At 39.8% G+C, this 5,649-nt stretch overlaps 1 pseudogene; it reads left to right on the top strand.

Annotated features, from left to right (window-relative positions):
• Positions 1–2,436: 2,436 nt before the first annotated feature.
• On the top strand, positions 2,437–2,818 carry LOC141424269 (translocon-associated protein subunit gamma pseudogene; annotated as a pseudogene).
• Positions 2,819–5,649: the final 2,831 nt, after the last annotated feature.

The raw sequence follows: 5,649 nt of genomic DNA, 5'->3' as shown, positions 1-5,649 counted from the left end.
AAATTTGAGAAACCAAAGTGGGACTGTGAATGGGAAGCTAAGCATCTCTGTGTGTCTACTGCTACTGGTAATGGGCCTGTAGCTGCTGTTGGGCAGCAAGGCTGGCTGTTAAGAAGAAGAGCCTCGTCTAGAACAGAGAAAAGCAGATGAACTGGACGGAGTGGGCACCTCAACATCTGTCTTTCACCATGTGGCACAATGAAGACCTTTAGATAGTCATGGTCCTGGTTTCACTTCTGCCTTGTAAATTTTGAGCTGGCTCTTCTTCTGGTCAACTATAATCCGGAACCATACAAGGAAGGGAATTCTGGGAAATATATACAGCCTAAATTAGCCAAGTTGACAATAGAACAGTTCAGCATACCTCTAATGAAACTGAAGGAAGGCTATTCATTGACATAACTTAACTCCATTTTGTTTCTGATGCCATTTTGTTTCATTTCTGTCCTCTGATTCTCTTAAATCTTTCTGCCCTATAGTTACCTGAGACCACAGGAACAATAACCCTGATGGATGACAAAGACTGAAACTACCCCTAAGCAATAGACATCGTTTTGATACAAACAAAGGTCTGTGTGGCTGTGGAGCTCAGGCTGTGCCCTCTTCCAAGTTACTCCATGTTCTACAGAACAGTAGTGTTAAGCCTGCACTTTGCCCTAAGTGACATTTTATACAACAGCAGTTTGTTCCATTTTGAGTGCAAATGCTGATGAAGTATGACTCTGTACCTTGTTTGTGCAAGTAAAGAACCACAATCCATCCAGAACAAATCATGAGGCAGACTGATGAAAAACTTACTAATGCAAATAAAATACCTTTAAACTTATCAAATTAAGTTGGGAACACATGGATAAATGGGTGTATCAAAAGCATATCAGGAAAACCAGGCCCATAAACTTGTACACACCAGACCAACGGATGGTGCAACTTCCTCATCTGGATTTTATAAAAAGAGGAGAGCCTAACACCAAGGGACAAGACACTCATTAGCCCCATCATCAGACCATGAATGTGTCATGGGATCTAGAGGCACCAAACTTCCTACTCTTTCCTTGGGACTTCAGCCACACAGGATCCCCCAGCTCTATGTGACCCACTTGAATCGCCATCATCCAGACCTGGTAGGCAAATTAGTGGAGTAGCTCAAGTGGTAGACTGCTTGCTTAGCAAGCACAAGGGACTGAGTCAAGCCCCAGTACTGCCAACTCCCACAAAAACAAACACAGCACAGACCCACTAAGCTTGGAAGCAGCTCTGAATCTTGAATCAGCCATGCATTTTGACACCATCACACCACAATAGCTTTGTCACTGGTTTCTTTTTTTAAAAAAATATGGAGGACTTCCCTTTATGAATCTGTGTGTCATTCATGCCCTGACAACCTTCTCTGTATAGTTCCAATTTTAGTGTATGTACTGCCGCAGTGAGCACTGTGACTGGTTCCTATTTTTGTTTGTTTGGGTTCTCTATGTTAATATCTAACCACCCACAGTGACTCTCTTTGCATCTGTGTTAGTCTTCTGTAATAACTTCTTCAAGTCCTCTTTGAATTCTGCAGCTGCTTTAACCCTTTTTAAGCCTTCTGTAACCTGGATGTCATTGTAAAGTGTAATGTGTGATTTGAGAGTAAGTAAGGTTAGAATATATATATATAAAACCTGTTTGCCAGTGGCTCATGGATATCAAGTGACATCAGTAGTACTTGGCAATTAATGTCAACAAAATTGAAGTAGCTTGTAAACTTTCTGTTATATAATAAATTCCAACATTGTGAAAAAACACAAGCATGTTTGTCTATATTACTGACATAGCTCACTCAAGACAGTGACCATTTCTGAGATAATGACTCAACACGATGAAGCAGACCATGGTCAGAACAAGATGACCATAACTACTACCATGGAAATCTCAGTTTTTGCCTTTCTCTTTCCTGTGTAATGCGGAAGCTGAAATAAGCACTTTGAAGACAGGTTTCAGATCCTTAGACTTGGTCTGATCACACTATTAATAAAGCTCCCTTCCTGCTTTCACCACTGCTCTGCTTTCTGATTGGCTTTCTGGGATGGGTGGCTAAACATAGTCTATTGAAACTCTTTAGAGCCACGGCTTCTGCCCTAACTCTGGTATCAGTGCTGGTTTTATATTTTTAATTATTGTACTTTTTGGTGGGTCAGGGGTTTGAACTCAGGGCTTTGTGCTTATAAAGCAGGTGCTCTACCACTTGAGCCACACTCAATACTGGCTTTAAAAGTATGATTTCCAACTCTTGGCTCCTGCTTGGTCATAGCTCTTAAACGTGGTTCCAAGCAGCAGTCCAAGGAGGAGATCCTGCAGGATTTCAGCTATAACCTCTCCGCCAAGTCCTCTGCACTGTTCTTTGGGAATGCATTCATTGTGTCTGCCATCCCCATCTGGTTATATTGGTAAATGTGACATATGGATCTTATTTAGTCTGCTGTTCTGTACAGTGTGATGACCCCAGAAAGCACTTATTTGGTAGCCTTTGCATACGTGAATGTAAAATTTGCTCTCAAGCACGAAGTAGCACAGAAGAGGGAGGATGCCATTTCCTAAGAAGTGACTTGAAAACTTTCTGAAGCTGATAATAGATGTCTGGGAAAGAAAAAGATAAAAGAATCTTGTGGAAGAGGAATGAAGTTGCTGATTATGAAGCTACGACATTTTCCTTTTTCTATAACAGTACTATTCCTTGGTCTTGGTCATTGTTGGTTTCTTCTTTATACTGATGAACTACATCCCCACAGTGAACTACATTTTGTCCATAAGTGCTTCATCAGGACTCATGGCCCTCCTGTGAATTGGCTTGGCCTCCTGACTTTGTATCTATGGGTGGCCTGTGACATAGGAAAAGGATCAGGGTGGTCAAGGTGGGGGACACACAATGTTTTTATAGTCTGAAATTGAAAGGCTTAAAAACACAACAGAATGTAATTCAGCATTTGTTTATTGACTTTTTGACAGATTGTTGAAATTAAGTGAATTGAAAAGGAAAACAAAGTATAGTTTGTTTCTGTTGGTCTCATGTAATAGAAGCCAAGAGGCATTTATTTCATAGAAACAATGACCTAGCTCTGGATATATGTGTATATTCCAGTAGGGGGGCTTGAACTCAGGGCATACACATTGAGCCACTCCTCTAACCCTTTTTTTGTGTTTGGTTTTTTTCAAGATAGGGTCCCATGAACTATTGGCTGGGGTTGGGTTCTAACTTTGATCCTCCTAATCTATGCTTTCTGAGTAGTTAGGATTATAGGTGGGAGCCACAGGGCCTGGCTGGAAATATTTTTGTGTGGGCATCCACAACAAGGTGCTTTACTCCATGGTCTAATAAAGATCCAGAGTTCATGCCCTCATTTCAGTCAGCTGGAAGGAGAAAAGAATAAAATAAAATTCATCTGTTCTTTAAAAAATTATTTTAACTTATTAAAATTAAAAAAGGGATGCTGGGAAATGTGGTCTTTATTTTAGGCAGTCTTATGTCCAGCTAAAACTTGACAGACCCAGAAAAAACAGGTCAGGAGACTAATAACAGTCTTCACCCTAGTCCTCTCATTGTCAAGCTCCTTCTTTCTATAGAAAGATCCCCTTACCTGGAGAGAGAACTCTAACATGTCACCTAGCTATTGCCCTAAGCTCAAAATGTTTCACAGAAATAATTTAAGGAGAAGAAGGATTTATTTTGGCTCATGGTTTTAGAAGTTTCCGTCTATTACGGTGGGGACGGTGGGGAGGGAGTAGTGGAGTAGAGCAGCTCTTATCATGGTGGCTAGGAAAGAGAGAGAGAGAGAGAGAGAGAGAGAGAGAGAGAGAGAGAGAGAGAGAAAGGATGTCCATACTAGTTGGCTTTCTCCATTATTCTCTCTGAGCCCCCAGTCTATGGGATGGTGCTACCCACATTCAGTTAGAGCAGATCTTCCTTTCTTAGTTAATCATCTCTGGAAATGCCCTCACAGACACACCAAGAGCTGTGCTTTACTAATCTCTTGGGAATTTCTCAGTCCAATCAAGTTGACAATCAAGATTAACAATTTTAGTCATCTCCATCTTGCCTAGATATAGTGGATTATGATCCAGAAATTCATAAACTAAAAGTTATTTGCCTTCTCACTTATAGTCAATATATAATGGTAAAACAGGACTAGGATAGCCTTAATTTAAACTTCTGTTGGATAAAAGAGAATAGGAAACACTAACATTTACTGACACTTGTCCTTAGAAATGATCACACCCTGCTGGACAGTAGTTGCGGAGGCTTCCTGGCCTGGGAATGGATTTTCTTGATTAACATGCTAAATTGTCCTAGCAATCTAGGTTCTTCTCTCTGTGATAAATTCTCTCATTTATTGTCCTTGTTATGGTTTGAATTGTCTCCTGCTCAAAATTCATATATTGAAGCCCTAATTTCCAATTTCACTATTTTTGAAATAGGGACTTTAGGGAGATGACTGAGGCTAACTGAGATCATAAGGGTAGAATCTTTGTGATCATGGTATCTCCCCTGCCAGGTACATATAATAAGTGTGGAATCTTAATCCAATATGACTGGTGTTTTTGTAAGATAAGGAAGAGACACCAGGGATATGTGCACATAATGGAGGGGCTATGAGTACACATAGCAAGAATGCAGTCATCTGAAAACAGAGAAAGGCCTCGTGAGAAACCAAACCAGCTAATAGCTTGATCTTGAACTTCCAGCCTCCAGAACCATGAGCAAATGAATTACTGTTGGTTAAGCCATCCAGTCAGGGGTATTTTGTTATGGTAGGAATGGATAACTAATATATTTACTAGTTCTCACAATTTCCTCTTTGAATAGCATCCTCCATGATCATATCTGAGATTGACTTTGAAGAATTATACATTTCTTGGGAAGTACACTGTTTATCCAGCTCATTTCATGTTTGTGCAGGCTTGGGGATTGTTTTCAGGGTTGAATAGTCATAAAATCTTGTAGACAATATAATTCTTTCAAATAGGAATTCCTTTGTACTTACTTTTAGCCAATTCTGTGGTCCTTGTAGTCATAGCCAAAGATTTTGTCAAGAGATTGTTTTGTTTTATGTTTTCAAGCCTGAAAGTTGGTCTTTTGCTTATTGGTTATAGTATCCTGTCCATTATTTCTCTCTCAATTTAATGGCAGTCACTTTGAAGTCTTTTAAAAGAGACTTGAGTGGGAGAGAAGTATGTTTAATCTACTCCTTGCCAGCAGGCTAATGCTTTTGTGTGAAGAAGCACTAGCTTTATCTTAGTAAGGTCACATAGTTTTAGCCCCTGCCTATAACTGGCTCAGTTTTTAGTGCAAAAGCAGTTTGCCCTTTCATCCCTGCAAGGCCACAAATTATCAACTTCAATCGCAGGCCTCAAAGAAAAGCTTTTTTAGCAAAGTGATGGTCCGTTTCACCTATACTTACCTACTCTTTTTCTAGCATATAAGGCTTTCTGAAAGTGTCAAGAAACACCCAATACACACAAAAATCACTAATCTTTTATATCATTTTCCCTGAAGTTACAACCTCAATCAGCATGTGATCTTTTCAAGCTAACGGAGAAATATTTGCCACCAAATTACCAGTCCTATGACTGGTAATTTTTTGAAGAGAAGAAAGAAAAAAAAACTTAACCAAAAGC

The sequence above is a fragment of the Castor canadensis genome, chromosome 6, assembly GCF_047511655.1.
Source record: "Castor canadensis chromosome 6, mCasCan1.hap1v2, whole genome shotgun sequence".
In the NCBI taxonomy this organism is placed as follows: Eukaryota; Metazoa; Chordata; class Mammalia; order Rodentia; family Castoridae; genus Castor; species Castor canadensis.
The sequence above is the reverse complement of the archived record's forward strand: the minus strand, read 5'-3'. Positions and strand labels throughout refer to the sequence as shown.